The following is a 19,356-nucleotide window of genomic DNA, read 5'->3' as shown; positions in this document are numbered from 1 at the left end:
TAGGTATTTGTAAGTTTTGCACACTACAGTAAGTTATATTATATTAAATATTAAGAACTTCAACTTCTTTGTAAAAGACAATTTTTTTAAAAGATATATTTTATTTTGGCTAAAGAGAGGGGTCACTAGGTATGAGCACATACTGTTCCTGCTTCTAGTCCCAGTACCCACACCAGGTGGCTCCCAACTGCTTATTAAGGCCAGCTCTGGTGGAACCAATGCTCTGCCCTCTGCCGGCAATGCACACACTCAGACACACGGGCATACGGAACATAAAGGGAAAGCTTTTTCTTTCTAAAAACTGGGAAAAAATGGAAGTTCTTAGGCAATCACTTGTCAAAAAAATGCAAAGTAGGGTCAAAAAATCCCTCTGCAGTGTGTAAGGTGTCCGTCCGTCTAGCTGTCCTACTCTCTGAGCTGCTGCATAGAACGTAAATTAACCCGACTGCTTTGGCAGACTGTTGGGGAAAATCTGTAGCCAGCTGAACACACGTTCTGTGATACGACAATCTGATTCCTAAGTATGTGTCCAGTAAAACAACACATTTGATTCACAAATATATACATCTAAGACTCTTCATAATACAACCAGATGGGACGAGATCGAAGTTTCTGGCAGCTGAAAGATGGAAAATTATGGTATGCTTAGACCATGCACTGGTACGCAGCCAGAGAAATGCATCCTTGTTGTGTGCAAAGCAGGATTTTCTTTAATGTTATTTTAATGTTTAATGTTAAGAAGCCAGACATGACGTATTACCAAGTGCCCAATTCCAGGTACTGAAAGTTTAAGACAGACTAGTGGCTGCTTCTGAATGGTCCAGAATGCTTTCGTATGTCCATTTGTGTGGGGATGCCTGCAAGTGGAAGCCAGAGGTCAACAGAGGCTAATGATGCTGTGTGACTTTTCCCCATTTGTTTTTTATACATCGTAAGAATGTGTGTGGGCTGGAGAGATGGCTTAGCGGTTAAGAGCACTGACTGCTCTTCCAGAGGTCCTGAGTTCAATTCCCAGCACCCACATGGTGGCTCACAACCATCTGGAATGGGATCTTTTGGTGTGTCTGAAGACACTCTTCTGGTGTGTCTGAAGACAGCTACAGTGTACTCACATACATAAAATAAGTAAAAAAAAATTTTTTAACTCATAGTGTGTGTTTCTGGCTGCATTTCCTACTACACACCTAGCTTCGTAAGGGTAGGACTAAGGTCTGGTTTGGTTCAATGTGCCTCTGACACTCAGCTCTGATGAGCAATCGTTAAGAATGCCAGTAAAGCAATAAATGCACAAAAGAATGAAGCAGAGTCAAGCATCTCCTAGTCTTCCAGGTGATGCTGAAGTCATCTATCCAGGCTTCATCTGCTCTGGGGACCAAGGCTAAGAGAACACCAAACACCAGGGCGGGGCAGAAGGAAGGACCTAGGTGGTCGGAAGAGAGATGTATGTTGCTCGCCTGTGGGAAGGAGGGCAGAGCAGACCAGAGACTGAGAAATCAAACCTCTGGGATAGCAAGGACCTTAGACTAGGTACAGAAGACGACAAAAGTTGTGCACTGAGTCCCTAGCAATACATCTAAGGTGCTCTAGGTCATGTTCTATAACTAGCTAGGGACAGGAAGCCTCACATATTAAAAAAAAAAAAAAAGGTTTCCTAGGGACTGAAAGTACAGAAAAAGAAAACGAAAGAAAAAAGCCAACACACACACACACACACACACACACACACACACACACACACACTCACTCAATCACAGAAATCTCCACCCACCCACTCACCACCTCCACCATGCCCTTTTCAATAAAAATGTCACTGGAATCAGGGGTGTATTTTCTGAGTAATACAAAAAGTTATCAAAAGACAACAAATGTGTTCCTGAATGCTTTATCCCACACGGAACTGAAAATGTCAGCTGTCTCTTGCTTCTTCCTTAAGAATCCCAGGTGGACTGTGTGCTTTTAAGGCACAATAGCATAGTTGTGAAGTTTATTATTACTGGGTAGCGGCCCTCAGAGCCTCCTTGGGAACTTTCATGGATGATTCTTGGTCCTATCTCCCATGGGCAATTTAGTGTCCTGGGCCTCTGGGAATCTCTCAAAGGGCAGCCTGGGAGCTCAAGTCCAGACACTAGCTCTTCTCATGGCTGACCTTAGAACACAGTTAGGTCTGCAGGGCAGATGAAGTGTCCTCTCACAGACCCTGAACAGAAAACCCTCAAGGATTTCAAGCAGGAACCCCGAGAGTGAAAGCAACAGGAGCCAGCATGCCGACCACAGGCAGGCCTTTGCAAACTGCTTTCCCCCAGGCCTCCAATGCTGAAAACTGAACCATGTGTGATGATGCTTTCCAGCAAGGCCACAGTGTATATCCAGGGAGACTGTTCCCTCCTCCCTGATTGTCACCTGAAGGAAGGCCTTGGAACCTAAGGACAGCGTCATTGAAAGCTATTTCACAAAAACTACAGAATATTCTTCCTGCGACTGTCCCTAAAACAAATCATGATAAGAGCTTGCTTGACTACATATTACCAAGCCAGGAGGTGTTTCCAGATTGTCTTGAAACTGTATCTCAAACAATCTGGCTGGACAATAGATGCTGACTAATTGCCCTGTTTCCTGTGCCGCAGCAATTGGGGAACTCTGGGTTTCTATGGCTTCCTTTATAAGCCTCTTAATTCTAAACAAAGCCAAAACCCAAACAGGAACACACTGGCCTCAGCAACCACGGACATCACAGCTGCAGATGAAGCCAGTGACATCATGGGAGCCGAGCCTATTTGCACAATGTTTCAAATCAAAGAGGTCTGGGATCACTGGAACCGTGGCTGTGGATTCTACTGTGATTCAGATCTTAATCAAAGATGATATTCCAAAAACGTATTATAGAAAAAGCATGAACTCATTATACACACAGCTGGGGCTCAGTAAAGATTGCAGAGTTAGAGATGGAGTAGATAGGTGTAGATAGGTGCCTAGCCTACTCTAGGGGACACGGGCTAGACATACAATAATGGACACTGTTAATTACCACTGAGGTGGGGTCTCATGTAGCCATAGCTGAGGTTGGGCATAATCCTCCTGCCTCCAACTCCCAAGTGCTAGGATTACAGGTATATGCAATCATGCCTGAATACAAAGCTCTGAATTAATGCTATTTCTGATGTGAACAGGAAGGGACTATAGAATCCAGACTTTGCAGGGCCATCTTAATGTCAAGTACCTTACACATTTATAATGGCTTTATTCCTTTTCTTTCTTTCTTTTTTTTATAGAAAAGAATATTTTATTGAAACAGTTTCTCAATTAACATCGGAACAAAGTACAACTTGATTCAAACCTGTCCAACCAGCCTGCTAATGAAAGAACTCAAACACACAGGACGGAACAGTGTAGGATCTTTAGATCCCTCTGCCAATGTGGCCAAAAGGGGGGTGGGGTGGGGAGACTGACTTATCAGTCAGTTGGCTCTGCTCCTGCACTGGGGTGGCCCTAGCTCCTGCTACAAGTGCAATACTGAAGGACAGCCCTCTAGCCATGGCTGCAGCAAGGGGCTCTCCTTCCTAACAAAGTACACTGTCAAGGTGAACCCTGAACCCCTCTTCTTTACCCAAAAAGCTTGCTTGAGAGTGAGGTGGTATTTTTACATTCACACCATGGTCTCTCTGAACCCCCCCGGGGCCTCGGGAAAGGGGCTCACAGTAGATAGCACACATTTTTGGTCAGCCTTATTCCTTTTAAAGCAATTCACTGGTGTTCAAAGGCAACTGCTACTATAGTTATATATGCCTCTGGAAAAAGAAGGAAATTATGCATGTTTCAGGGCCCAGGGATGGAGCTCAGTTAGTAGAATGCTTGTTTGTGTAGCAGGCCTGGGGCCCAGGGCTTGATCCACAGCCCTACCTAAACTGGGCAACAACTGCCTGTGACCCCAGCCCCTCAGGAGTCAGTGGAGGTAAGGACAGCAGAAACTTAAGGCCATAAGACCGTCAGAAAAAGATAAACGGATACTGATTCGATTAAATTTAACTTATCTGAGACAGGGTCATATGTAACCTAGGCCTAGATGCTTCTAGTGGAGTGGGGGGGGTAGACTTGAACATCTTGGTGATCCTATTAGATGCCAAGATTACAGGCACCGCCCCACCCACCACAACCAAATCTTTTTAAAACAAAACAGTCTAGATTTATAAACAAATGTGTGAGTATTCTGTATAAGTGAACCGTGGGTGAACCTCGTGACTAGAGCCAACCCAGGTAATCATCTAGTGGCCAGCAGAGGGAAGCACCCGCCTGACTTAGGGGGTGACACAGGTTGGCTCTGGTTTACCATGTAATCAGTCTCCGGTATATAACAATTTCTCTGCAGCTAGGCACCTTTGTCTTAATCCTTCCTCCCTGCTGAGCTGAGAAAAACTTTCCCCCCCCCCCCTTCTTTCTTTCTAATACAGATGATGAATCTGCAGCTGGAACACAACAGCCTCGGGAAGCAATGGCTCACCAAATCAATAGCAATTCTCATCAATTATCAATATTTAATGGATGGAACATAGATGGTTTATTTGGTCTCTGAGAGAGCATCAGTAGTGCCTTTTTTTTTCCTCTTTTTTTTTTTTTTTTTTTTTTTTGCCAGGAACATAGAGCTGGACTGCACGTAGTGTTAATTTAGTCCTGATGCAGGAGAGACAGGGATCAACCAGGCCCCTAACAATCACCTCACAATGCTTTATGGTTCTCAGAAAAACAGTAATAAACCAGTTAGTTCTTCAACCGCTGCCTCCATCTGACAAACAACCCCTGAAGTGAGAAGGCCTCCGTACAAATAAAACTACAGGGGTGGGGAGATGATTCTGTGGATAAGGCACTCAGCATCTGTCTGAGGACTACAGTTTGAGAGTTCAGATCCCGGCAGCTACATAAAAACCAGGCAACATGGTCCCCTGTAATCCCAGCACTCAGGAGGCACGCCATCACTAGCAGAATTGCAAGTTCCCGGGTGAGATGTATCAGTAAATAAAATGGAGCTTAACTTTGGGAAACATCTGCCATCAAAGTCTGGCCTCCTCGGGTACCTGTACCTGGGTACAGAGACGCATTTACACATCATTTAAAAAATAAGAAAAAAATAGGTGAGAGTTTATCCCTTAATTCCAGAAACAGGTGGGCCACTTGCACATGCTTGTGAGACACAGTCACACATGCTCCAGGCACACACACGTACATGTTTACAGAACCCAGGGTTTGCTCTCAAGCACATGCTATAGCTCTGATTATCATTTTACCTCTATATATTTTAGTACGGATCTCCAAGTCCAGGTTTATTTACTTCGAAGCCACAGTGAAACTACAGCCTCAAGAACACAAACACCGTCCCAGGAGGCAATCTGAAACCATGCTGTCAGAGAGAAGACATACTTTAATAATCCCCTACAGGCAACCTGAGAGCCACAAACTGGGAAACAAAGTGTCAACCACAATGTCCAGGATTTCTTCTGGTTCTGCTCATCTGTGACTATAACCAGGGTCTTGGGGGGGGCCAGAGTGCTGTGTCGTTTCTGAGCCTCTGCTTCCAGAGCTACATAAAACTGGCCAGGCTGAGCGTCTCCTAAATCACTGCTGATGAACTGACAGATTTTCCAGTCTATAGGTCAGTGCTGGGATTAGCCCAGATGTCAAAACAGGAGTTCATAAGTGCTGTCACCTTGCCATTATATAACCAGATGTCACCCAGACCCCAAATCCTCATCACTCCATAACACCTGAGAATAAAGACCAGGACATAAACACACACTGTATCCCTCTCAGATGAGTTTGGAAGAGACAGCTAGCATTTTCTAAAAAGGAGCAAGGGGGGAGGGGGAGAGAGGGAGAGGGAGAGAGAGGGAGAGGGAGGGAGGGAGGGAGAGAGAGGGAGAGAGGGAGAGGGAGGGAGGGAGGGGGGAGAGAGAGAGAGGAAGAGGGAGGGGGAGAGAGAGAGGGGGAGGGAGAGAGAGGGAGAGGAAGAGAGAGAGAGGAAGAGGGAGGGTGGGAGAGAGAGGGAGGGAGGGAGAGGGGGAGAGAGAGAGGAAGAGGGAGGGGGAGAGAGAAAGAAAGAGAGAGAGAGGGAGGGAGGGAGAGGAAGAGAGAGAGAGGAAGAGGGAAGGGGAGAGAGAAGAGAGAGAGAGAGAGAGAGAGGGAGGGAGGGAGGGAGGGAGAGGGAGAGGGAGGGAGAGAGAGAGGAAGAGGGAGGGGGAGAGAGAAAGAAAGAGAGAGAGAGGGAGGGAGGGAGAGGAAGAGAGAGAGAGGAAGAGGGAAGGGGAGAGAGAAGAGAGAGAGAGAGAGAGAGAGGGAGGGAGGGAGGGAGAGGGAGAGGGAGGGAGAGAGAGAGAGAGAGAGAGGGAGGGAGAGGGAGAGGGAGAGAGAGGGAGAGGGAGAGGGAGGGAGAGAGAGAGAGAGAGGGAGGGAGGGAGGGAGAGAGAGAGGCCTACATTGTGTATGATTAGGCTTGCGAAATGCTTTCAAGTTCAATTCAGACAGATGGATTAAAAATGAGCGGTTTTCGTTTTTGTTTGTTGAAAACAAAAACCCTACATATGTGCACATCAGGATGTTTTGTCTGATCAATTTAAATGACGTGCATCTGAGAAAAATTACGAAGTGGTACATGGAATCTCACCTTTTCCCTCGTGGCTGTGACTCTCTGTCCAACCCTGTCCACTGTCCTTTCCTTTTCAGGGCTGAATTTCTTAAACACAACACCACACTGCATATCAACACAAAGGGGCTGACTCACTATTAAGGACACTTGTCATTGCTCACAGTACTAAACACTTGGTAAAGAGAGGCGCACACTGGGCAGGTATGGCAGTCCGTGCGTGGATAACCCCAGCATTCAGGAAGCAGAGATGGGAGTGGAGGCCTGGTCCTTGTCTCAAAGAATAAGCTGGGGGAGTGATTGATAGTCCCAACACCAACCTTGGGCCTTCATGGGCACACATACCCATAAGACAACACACACACACACACACACACACACACACACACACACACACACACACACACCTACTAAGTTAGCAAAAAGAAGCCTGTTCATTAAAACAAACCATCTTCATATTTATTGCTAAATTAATGTTAAAATCCAGTTTAAAAAAAAACAACAACTCAAGGTTAAATACAAAAACAAACAAACCACCAATAAAAACTTTTAAAACAACGCTTTTAAAGCTTAAAGTCTAGGAGCTGGAGAGATGGCACAGAGGTTAAGACAGCCGCTCTTCCAGGACCCTGGCTTAATTCCCGGCACCCACGTGGCAGATCACAACTGTCTGTAATTCCAGTCCCAGGGGTCCTGGTACCCACACACAGGCAAGAAAACCACCAACACACATTAAAAATAAATAAATAAATAAATAAGCTTAAAGCCTGCTAACCAACGATAATCACAAACCGTGTAAAAACAAGCCTTGCGTGTGCACTTATAAAATGAATACTTTCCATCAGAAGGGCTCTTAAGAATTAGCAAGCAGTCTTGACTTTTCACGAAAATCTCTGCTCAACTGTGTCCCACCACCAAGCCTCAGGCTCCCGGACTACAACTGCAGAATCAGCTCCTTGGTTCCCTGGGCTTTAATTTGTTCCGGGAGGGTACCTCCCAAAGAAGGCCCCACCCCCAAAGCTGTGCTGAAATAATCTGACCAATTCAATTCAAACCCAGGCCGGTAACTAAATCCCTGGCTCTCAGACGACTTCAAGATGTCAAAACAGTCTTCTTATTCTAGAGCCCAGGGTTTATCTTCGGTTCCTATTTATTGGTGGGACACCACGACACTTTCCAAACTAACAAAATAAAAAAAGTGAGCTTGGGAGCTTGGTCGCCAGAGAGGTTAAGTGACCTAAGCTCCTCAAGGCACCGGATAGAGAGCAGGCTGTGGTGGAGAGCTGGCCTATAAACTTTACAATATAAAAGGAAACAGGTTCCAGTCCTGCAGGCCTCAGCTACCTTCACACATGGCTGCCCCAGGCAAGAGGAAGCCAGGCCCGGCCCAGCAGGGTGTCAGCCCTGGGCAGGAATGAGAAGCCTTTTTTACCGGGGTATCACACAGGTTCCCTAGCCTCCCTCCGGTGACTCTTCTCCTCAGCTGATACCTGTTGGGGAGACAGTTGAAAACAAGATGTTTATTATTTTAATGTTTGGGAAGATGTTACCGTGCTAAGCCACACCCTCGCAGTTCACAGAACTCACCACTCCTCTCTGGGTTGTTTCTTGGGAGACACAGACACTCCTGGAGCTACGAGTGTGCTGTCCCTTGCCCGCCCAGTCACTAGTGAACCTCCCTGTTCTCTGCCAGTCTGGTGAATCCAGAGTTAAGAGTCACAAACCTGCCTGCCTGCTGGGGCAAACAGGACAAACACAAGCTCCAGGGACATGCAGTGGTAGGAGACACTCCTAGAGCTTAAATTTGGGACAGGGTGTCTTCCAACAGTTCTCAAGTAATCTATAAATTCTGGTCTTCTTCAAGGGTATTTCGGTCACCCCCTTCCCCTGCCCCCAAAACCTGTAGATCCTGTTTATAATTACTTTTGGCTTCCTTTGTTATTACTTTGGCAAAGGAGTTCCGGACCATTCACTCACTCAAAATTCATTTACTCAGCCACCCGGCCAAGCCAGGAAGTGGCCAGCGGGTGGGGGAAGGTAGAGGTGTGGGGAGCCTAGCTTCCATAGGATGTGAAGCCCTAGGGGACTGAAGACCGAGGCGAGGTAAGGTGGGTGAGAGGACCAGCTGAGGTCTCCAGACGTGGCAAAGTCTCCACACCCACAGAACCACAGTGAGAGGTCAGGAGGGGAAGTTCAGGGAGGTTTTATGAGCTCCAGGGCAAAAGACGACCCGGAGGGATAACGAGTATCTCAGCGGTGAATTACGGGAAGGATTAGGCCAGGTTCTTTTACATAAAAGAGGAATCAGGATGTGGTGAGAGGTTTAGCATCACGTGGCGGGAAGGTGGAAACTCCAACCTAATCAGGTACCAGTGGAGGTTACCTCAGTAATTGCTTGCCTTTTCTAAGAGTTATCTAGAAAAGAGCAGAGACACCCCCCCCCCCTTTCCAAGGGTAGTTTTGAACTTTGCAGAGAATATGTACTTCAATTATGTAAGGTGCCTTCTGGGAAGGCTCCCCGGCCAGTTAACCTAGAATACTGTACTGGGAAATGAAATGCAGAAGACCCTAAACTCCAACACTGAAGGATGCCAAGGGTCAGCGTTTATTCTCTGACCGCCACAAACACGTAAGGACCCTCACATAAGCACCCCGCTTACACACAAGCCAAAGAAGGAAATAGACTTCTGCTCAACAGAAGAAAGAGCCCAAGGGAAAGGCTGCGTAAACACGGAAGATACTGAGCTGTCCATTGAAAGGGGGTTGGGGGGCGGGGCTCTGAGGAACCTGGTGGCGGGAGGTGGGTGGTTCCTTGGTTGCTCAAAGCCTATCACTTGAGGTAATCAGATAAAGGAACGCTCTGACCCTCGAGTTGAAAAGGCTATGGAAGGATATGGAAAATGAGCTTTAGCCTTTGGGAACCAAAATTCTATCTTCTGTTTCGAAAGTGCCCAGGGCATACTTCTGTTTATAGATGCCGTATTCAACTGTGGCACGGCTCAGCATCTATCTCCCTACACAGATCTCCACAGATGCCTCACTTCTGGAAGTTTGAAATGGGCCATCAGATCGAGGGCGAGGAGGACGAGTCCGACTTAGAGAGAGCAAAGCATTATGTAAAGCTTAAAAACAGAATGAAGGATGTTCAATTCTTAGCACTTTCTACCTAAAATTAAGCAACCAGCCTCTTTTTCTCTTGCCTGTGGACAGTTCCACCAAGCTCGGAACAGACTAGAAGAAACAGGATGGAATAAATTTACTCTACAGGAACATGAATCAAGTTGCGTAAACTCTACAAAAATACTGTGTTAATATTTGCCCTCGGCCATGGCCACGCCCTTTTGGGTGTCAGCCTCTGATATTTCTGTCTTGGGCTCCGGCCCCCACCCCTTTACAGCCAAAAAAGTAGCAGAAGCCTTCACTAAAGAAAACGGCTAAAGTCACTTTGAAAGGTTGGAGATGTGTTAATCATGGTGCATCCCAGCCAAGAGGCTGGAATCTCACAGTGGAATGTCCTGCCAGCCTCCGCCCCTGCCAAGATGTCTGAAGCCAGGGCCAGCCAGGCCAGAGAAAACCCATACTCACCTACCATGGAGCAGCCTTCCTTCCCCATGGTTTTATCTCAAGGAAACACAGGAAAATGCTCCAACCCTTATCCTTGCTCCCATCCCCACCCCTACTTCCCAGCATCCTGAAAAGGCTTTTCTTCGGCCACCTTTTCCTCCACCGGTTTCCTAGGCAAGAGCATGTAGACGCTGGAGGCTCCTTCCAGCCCTAAAGCCCTCTGCTTGGAAGGCTTCAAACCCAGCAGGTCACCTTGGGTTAGACCAAACACAGTAACCATGCCAGCCACTACTGCCTCTAGAAACTGAGAGAGAGGTACTTTCATGGTGCCTGTCCAACTTCCTGGGGTATTTTTTCCCCCACGATAAAATGAGAATAGAAGATTAATAAATGAAATGTATATGAACATTCAAAACACCACGTTCTAGAAACTAGACATTCGCAAAATGCCTAAAAGTATACTTGCTCTTAGTACTAATTAAAAAAAAAAAAAAAAAAAAAAAAAAAAACGCAAGTGTTTAAACGCTTATGGGAAAAGTGTATTTTGCTGGTACTGTTGCATTTATTTGGACTGCACCCCGACACATGCTGAGACCAGGAGTGCTTGGTGAATTGGAACAAAACCCATTCTAGAGGAGTAACTTAGCAGGCCTCCAGATCTGCCAATGGTAGGCTAACATGACCCTGGACGAACTGACTCACTTCCCAGGCTACTATATCCCCTGTACACAGTTCCAAGGAGCAGGGGAGTCCCTGGTCTTCCGTCCCGAGTCAACACTCGACCCGCCTCATTCCTAGGTCCCTGGGCCATTCCCAAGCAGGAATTGCTGTGGGAGGAACAAGAGAAGGTCCCACAGGGCATCAAGAGGTTTCCAAGTGCTTTTGCCTCTTTAATCTCTCCTGACATGGTGGCTTTTGAAGGCACTGAACCTCTGTGCAGGTCAGTAGATTAGCCTCAGGAAAGCATGCCCAGTCACGGTCACTCCCAATAGTCATATGGGTCCCTCCTTGGTTCTAGCTTACACAATGGCCAGCTCCAAGTCTCCTGACCCATGCTACTGGGCAGGAGGTGAATTACAGGTGATTCACTACAGGTAAAACAGGGCCCCATACTTAATCACGCTGTGTCTGTAATTTACAGACTACAGGTCTATTCTTACCCCTTTGAGATAATCTTTATAAGCATTCCTCAAGGCTCACTTGGAGGTGAATTTCCTCTTATGAAGGAAGTGGCCCAGAAAAGCCGTCTTTCTCCCCAATTAATTCTGCAACATTAGAAACTCAGGTAATGATATGGCACAATGCCTTTAACAGGTGTCTCAGAAAAAAAAAAAAAAAGGAACAACACCAAAAGGACAGTCCTTTTTCTGTGAAGGTCATGGGCATTTCAGCACCTTTCCAAATTGAGAAACAAAGCCAATCATTTCCTTGGTTTTCTAATAGCGTCATGTGCCAATTAAGAGCCTTCCGGCAGATCAGAAGCCATCTGAAGGTTAATTATTAGCTTCCTAAGAGCCAACTAGTACCTGAGGCCTGACCCTGGAGTTGACTTTGGGCCCCTCCTATCGTATGACCCCAGGGAGGTCCTCACAGCAGCCCGGACATCATAAACTCGAACTCAGCCATCCGGTAGCTCTTCCACATTTGCAGGTGCACCTAATGATTCCAAACAGAGGACCTAATTGATAAAGGCTGTCGCTGTGGGGACTGTAAGCAAGGAAGACACCTAGGGTATGTTAGGGACCTGAATCTGCAGGAAGATACAGTCCAGCTTCAGAATCTAAACCGAAACTCTGTACCCATTAAGCAACACACATCTGCCCAATTCCGAGCAACCTTGTGTCTCCGTGGATCTACCCAGTTTTGATCGTTCCTGTAGGAATGTAAGTGTGCCCTGGTTTGCTTTCTATTGTGATTAAAAGAAAAAAAAATGACCAAAATCAACTTGGGGAGGAAAGCATTTATTAGGCCTACGGGTGACAGTGATCCAAGGGAAGTCAAGGCAGGGTGTGAGGCAGACCATGGAGGAATGTGCTGCTTACCAGCTTCTTCTTCATGGCGGCCTCAGCCCACTTTTACACACCCCAGGAACACCTGCCCAGGTGTGATACCTCCCAGAGCGAGCTGGGCCCTCTAGCAGTCAAGAATATGCCCTACTGACTTAAAGGCCAATCTGATAGAGGTATTATCTGAATGGAAGAGATATTCAGCATATTCTCTATGTTCTTCTAGGTTCCAGGGTGTGTGATGGCTCCTCTCTGTGCCACACCACCCACATCCAACGTTCAGTGTCCTCAGCTCGACACATCTTCCCACGGGCTTTCGCTCACTTGGAATCACTTGCGGGTCAGTTGTGCCTAGTGATGCAATCAATCAACTTTAGTGTGCAAGAATCCACTTGGAACTGAGCGTGGTGGCCCACACCTTTAGTCCCAGCACTAAGGAGGCAGAGGAATCTGGATCTCTGAGTTCGAGGCCAGCCTGTTCAACACAGAGAGAGAAAGACAGACAGACAGACAGAGACAGTCAAAGAGAGAGAAAGAGAGAGACAGACAGACAGACAGAGACAGAGTGTGTGTGTAAGTTCCAGGACAGGCAGGGTTACCCAGAGAAACCCCGTCTTAAAACAACAAATCCAGTGGATTTTTTTTTCTGTTCAATGCCTATGGACAGACTGCCAAGTTATATGAGAATTCCATATCTACCCTTCCCAAGATGTACTGGCTAGTTTTATGTCAACATTACACAAGCAAGAGTCATCAGAGAGCAGGAAACCCCAACTGAAAACAAAAAAAGCCTCCATAAAATCTGGCTGGAGGCAAGCCTGTGGAGCATTTTCTTAATTAGTGATTGGCTGGAGGAAGGACACGCCCATTGTGGGTGGTACCATCGCTGGGCCAGAGCTGGGATCTATTAAGAAATCAGAATTGGGCAGTCTTGTCATGAATCCCAGCACTCAGGAGAGAGGGCGGAGTCAGATGGATATTTGTATGTTCCAGGCTAGCCTGGTCTGCCAAGCAAGTTCCAAGGCAGGCAAAGCTACACAGAGAAACCTTTCTGTCTTGAAAACCCAAAAGAAAAAAAAGGAAGGATAGCAAGATAGCTGAGCAAGCCAGTATGCAGCCAGCACCCTTCCCTCTGCATCAGCTCCTGCCTCCAGGTTTCTGCCCTATCCTGGCTTCCTTCCATGTGGAAGTGTAATTAAAATAAACCTTTACCTCCCCAAGTTGCTTTTGCTCACAGTAGTTAACTCTGAGAGACAAGACCAGCTGAACTTTCCTGCAGACCCTAGCCCACTTCACATTTCTACCAGCAATGTGTCTCCTATCTCCCCACATCCCTGCTAACACCTGGGGATCCCCCCTCCCTTTTCTGCTGGTTCTGACCACTCTCCTGGGTATACAGTAGTACCCCATGGCTTGGACTTTCCCAGCGATAATGACCGACAACAGTGAATGAGTCTCTTCATGCAATGCTTACTGGTTTAGAGAGATGTCCATTCAAGTCCTTCGCTCACTACTAAAATGAACTTGTCAAGATTAGAGCTGGTGAATTTTAGGACACTTTTGGTAAGGATTTGCTTTTAAGCGTATATGTGTCTACGTGTGAGCGTGTGTTGACAATTGCAGTGCCCACAGAAGCCAAGGTGGGTCTGGAAGACCCTGGCTGTTAGGAGCTGCTTCTAATATGGCTGCTGGAACACAGGAACGTGGGTCCTCTGGATAACCACTGAGCCATCTCTCTAGGCCTCAGTTTTAGGAAGTCGTTCCTAATGTTAAACTTGTACGTGGTTATGATTCTAAAAACACTTTCACCTGTTCGCTAGACTGCCATTGCTTGCTTGGATGCACCAACATTCACGTTTCAATGGAACTCAATGTACTTCTTTTTTCCTTTGTGGCTTAGGCTTGTGGTATCGCATGCCAAGAACCCACTGCTAAACCCAAGGCAATGAAGACTGATCCCTATGGCTTTCTCTAAGAGGTTTTGTGGCTTTCACCTTTTATACTTAGGTAATCAACATGTTTAGAGTTGATTTGGGGGGGGTTGGGTATGAAGCAGAGGTATACGAGCCTGTAAAAGATCAACCCCCAATCGATAATTCACTGTGGGTAAGCCACTTTGAGCAGAAAAACCATCCCAGGGCATGCATACTCAGACCATGCTACCGACTGCCATAGGACCACACACAGCAGGCAGATGTTAAATCTGATCAACTAAACAGACTGACAATTAAATGTGTGTGAACAAACCATGGTGTTTACGCACACCCAATGGCTAGCCAAAAATGACACAATCAGCTAAACACCGCTAAGGAATGACAAGACGGAGTGTCCCGGCCCAGGGACACTCAGCTTATTCTTACCGGCTTCCTGTCTTGGGTCCTGGTCACATGGGTGAGAAACTGAGAATGGAGTGAGACAGGGCCTCCCACAGCCCAGGCTCCAACTCCCAAGGCCTTACCCAGGAGCAAACAGTAGTCTGCCTGGCGTTGGCCGGCATAGATATGCGGGAGAGATTGTGTCACTGTTCCGACTGGCTTCAGAGGGGGTGGTAGCGTCCAGATCTCCCTTAGCTACCCAAGGGCTTTGCACATTCCGGTTATGGTCACCTCTCTCCACCATATCCAGTCTACCTAGCCACACCCCCCTTGACTGTCCCCAGCTTCTGCAGGGCTAATTTTACCCCTCGGGTTTGTACCCCTGTTCCTTCTTCTGTGGCACCTTTTAGATATTAATTTGCCCCCCCTTCCCTCATGTGTCTGGCTCACATTTTACCTTATTAATATGGCTTTTCAGGTCATTCCTTATGCCTAGAACCCCACTTTATTTTTCTCCCGAGCGTATGAGTAAGCGATACAAGACAGACTAGTGCACTCAAGTCTGTACGATCCCACTAAACATCACAAGTCATCTAGATGGTTCCATATGGCCATATGTGGCCACAGAGGCACCCACACTTACTTTTGGACTGGCCGGCTGTCTGACTGGGACCCCTGAGCTGTATAAAGGACAAAGAAAGGCAGGGACATTACATGTCATCCAACACTTCTACATCTGACAGTCCAGCCCAACTCGTTGGTGGCAACAGACTTCGCAACAGGAGATGGGATCTCCACCCATAATAGATGTTTGTGAGATGCACGTGTGAGTGAGTAAGAGGCTGTCCTACACTCAGCTTGTGATCACACTGAAAGGGCTGTTAGCCTTAACATATTTCAATGAAGCCAGAAGGTGGTTATGGTCCATGATTCCCAGGAACCTACTGCCAGGAAATTTTCAGACATGGGGAAAAGGTTGTAGTTGCAAAGTTTTTCCTCCTGGTGGTATCTACCACACTAAAAAAAAAAAATTTTTTTTAATTAAAAATAAAAAACAAAAACAGAAAGGCCAGTTGCCAACTTTTCAGGGCCACTTAAGTGTGCTACAAAATCGCCACAAGACAGCCATGAAAATTTCACAGTATGAACCAGTATGATGGTGGTAGCAATGGCCAGGACACATCCCGGTACTCCCAGCATTCAGGAAATAGAGGGTCATAAGGGTCAAGAGTTCAAGTTTACCTTCAGCTACACAGTGAATCTTGGGTTATCCTGGGCTATATGAGACCCTGTCTCAAAATGACAGGCCAAAATAGGAAAAGAAATTTTATAATATGAAAATACAAAGTACTAGGTTTTTGAAAGCCACATGGATGGTGTGATTTTTCTCTAAGAAGCTATGATGAACTTAAAGAAAATCAAGCAGAGAGAGTTTATTTTATTTTGTTTTGTTTTTTTTTTTTTTTTTTTTTTGAAGAAATGCAGTCACCTGAGACTTTATGGTGCCAAGGGATTAAGACCTTAATCCTCCCTCCCCTGCCTGACACCTCCCACCTTCCTTCCATTTGCAACCTTCCAGCCTAACTTCCTCTTCCAGGGGTGGCTCTGGCCCTAGGTCCCACTCTCAGAACCTCTTGGGTGAGTGTCTGCAGTGTTCTGGCCTGTTCCAGACTTCCTGCAGACACTCACCCAAACTGGCTTTACTGCAGCCAGGTCTCCTCCTGCACTCCCAACCCTAAACCTGAAGCAAATGCTGGAACCTTGCAGAGAACTGAAGAGCTCAGGCCTCATTCTTCAGAGGGGTGCTGACACTGAAGGCAGCATCCTAAGGCCCAGGAGACCTGATCCGAGGCTTGGGTAGGTCCTGTCTTCCAAACAGCAGGGAAAAAAAAATCTGCTCTGGGTTTCCTCACATACTGCTGGCATCTCCAGAGAAGTTTCCATTCCTGCTGTGAACACTCATTCCTCTCAGAGAAGACCTAGTCTGGTCCCACAGTCCCAGCCCTGACTTGGAGGCCTCAAGTATATCTATCCCTGGTGGGTTCACTGAAGAGGGACTCCATACCCGTTTCTCCCTGATCAGCTCTGGGCTTTCAGGTAGCTAGAGGATCTCCACACTGGAAGAGACACATCCTCCCCTCTCGAACCCTGCACTTGGTCTGCTCAACAATGCCTCAGACAGAGCGAAGGTCCTCTAAGTCATCAGACAGGCAATGAGGAGAGTGAGTACTGAGCTATATTTATATTATATTTATATTATATTTCGATATAATGAGTGCCGAAAGAAAGGGTACTGTCCCCACAGCCAACCACAGCACCTTCTAAGGGAAATTTAGCTGTGAGGTGACCCTGAAGAAAACACATCAACCAACATCAACACCCCGAAATCTCAAACACTCTCTAGGGCTCTAACTGCTAAGATCGGTCATCAGAACCACTGCCATGCCCTAGATCTGGGTCCACCTTCCCCACTAAGGAGCTGAGTGTAAGGCCAAGGGTACAGCAACGACAAGAATAGCTTTCTAGAGTTTCAGCTACTTAAAATGGATGAGCTCTGGAAACATAATGGGAGGTTCTAGAAGTAAACAATTCATAAGGGTGCTTTTGTTGTTATGCCAGAGATAGGGACCCAGTACCCCAGGGCCACGCCCAAGTTATATACTTTAACCTTTTCATTCCTAAATTTTATGTTTGATTTTTAGGGTCTCACGTAGACCAGGCTGACCTCAAACTGGCCATGTAGCTGATGGTGGTCTTTCTTGAACTTCTGGTTTCTCCACCTGAGTGTTGGGATCCGAGGCCTGAGCCACCATCCTTGGTTTATACTGTATTTATTCTTGGTGATGGTATCCAGGACTTGGGACATGCTAGCTCATTCTACCAACTGAACTATTCTTCCCAACTCTTACATACCTTTTCATTTTAATTTATTTTGAGACACTGTCTCATTACATATAGCCTAGGATGCCCTTAAATTCATAGATACCCACCTGGCTCTGCCTACCAAGTCCTGGGATTAAAGGCACCCACCCCCAAACCCAGCTAAAGATCTTTTTTTTTTTTACAGTGCGCACCGTTTTCTATTTTATTCCTCGTTCTTGATTTCTTACTGTGTTTAATTTACAGGTTAGAACACCTAGGCGCGTACAGTCAGGGAAATCCATACATTAGGATTTAGTACTGTCCTCTCTACAATTCTCACCACCACAGAGCAAGTTCTGAACAATGAAGTGTGGTCTCTGACCGACAGTTTAGGATCAGAAGGAGCCTGTTAGAAATAGACTTTTGGATCCCATCCCACTCCAGGTCTGGCAAACCCAGTCACTGTTCTCACTGGAGCTGAAGAGGCTTTGCTGGTACGTCCACGCCAGCTCCCTACATCTTTCTCTTCCTTCTTTCTGCAGCCAGCTGCCATTGCTGGTGGCTGTCACCACCCACACAGCTCAGGCATCAAGAACAAACTGCAGCTCTCCCCATCCCAAAGGCTGCTGGTTCAAACCGGAGACAGACGTCACACCACAAGGAGAAACCAGCAACAAGCACTGTCCTAGAAATCAACATGTCACTGTGCCATCAATCGGTCAGGTGACCTCAGGAGGGAGGGAGGGGTGCTACTGCCATTCCTTACTTGCAGAACAGTGAACAGCTGTTAGGGGCTCACTGGGGGCTAGAGAGGGTGTGGGTCGAGTCTGCCATCTGAGGCTTACACTCTCCCGAAACAGGGAGCGGTGTGCCCGAACACATCTCTCTGCTCAGTGAGCACTTGGCACTGAGGAGAGAGACATGTGCATTTCAGTGGGAACAATCATCTGCCTGCGAAACTCTTCAGAGACAGGAGGAAGGTGGGCAGGAGGTAGTGAAGTTTGGGGAGCCCCTCTCTCTGCCATCCATCTCATTTCCTCAATAAACAACCCCAAGATCCCTACTTAGGAACTTACCACCCTCCCAGAGACCCAAATGTTGCTGCTGTCTGACTCCCAGGTGCACAGAGCCCCAACTGGCTGCAAGCTCAACCTCCCACAACCTTCAGCCTTCCAAAACCCCCACTCCCTGGCTCCCGGAAACTGCCAGAACATATGGCATGAGTCAATTTAGAAAGACAGGCTGAAGGGCCCCTCAGAAGACCCAGTGTCAGGGATGTCCCCCATCTGGAATCTTGTTTGTTTCCATATTCAACTCTTCCCAGCCTTAAAAGCCCCTCTCCCTCACATGCTGAGCCCTGAGGGCAAAGCTGAATAGGAGGGTGCTTCTACCCAGGAATCCCCACAGAGGGGTCCCTTTCACACCTTCCATGCCTGAGGCCTAAGGTTAAGAAAATAAAGTTTTTCTAAGTTTTCTCTTAATATCTCATGGCAAGGAATCTGCCTTCCTAATTGTGGCCCTTTAAGATCAACTTTATATAAAACAGAAAGATTAAAATGACAACTTAAGAATCCTTGCAGGGGCTGGGGAGATGGCTCAGAGGGTAAAGAGTTTGGGCTCTAACTATCAGGGCTGGGCTGGAGCTCTGATCCCTACACCCATATAAAGAGTTCCACAGGCCTAGGCCTAATGACCCCCATATAAAAAGTTTCAACAGCTTAAAACCCTAGCACTCAGGAAGCAGAGACAGGCATCCTCAGCGCGGGCTGCTTCCTTCTACTGTCCTTATAAAACACAACCAAGGCCACTTACAAAAGAAAGCATTTAAGACCGGGTGGTGGTGCACACCTTTAATCCCGGCACTTCGGAAGAAAAGGCAGGTGAATCTGAGTTCAGGCCCAGCCTGGTCTACAGATTGAGTTCCAGGACAGCTAGGGTTACACAGAAAACCCCTGTCTTGAGAAACCAAAAGATCAAAATA

General features: G+C 46.9%; 1 protein-coding gene across 2 annotated transcripts in view; it reads right to left on the bottom strand.

Annotated features, from left to right (window-relative positions):
• The window catches only part of PTPN3 (protein tyrosine phosphatase non-receptor type 3), a 109,772-nt gene that overhangs the window by 77,852 nt on the left and 12,564 nt on the right, over nucleotides 1–19,356 (bottom strand). The window lies entirely within an intron of this gene.

This window comes from Micromys minutus, assembly GCF_963924665.1.
Source record: "Micromys minutus genome assembly, chromosome: 28".
NCBI lineage: Eukaryota > Metazoa > Chordata > Mammalia > Rodentia > Muridae > Micromys > Micromys minutus.
Note: the sequence above shows the minus strand (reverse complement) of the source record. Positions and strands in the feature narration are given on the sequence as shown.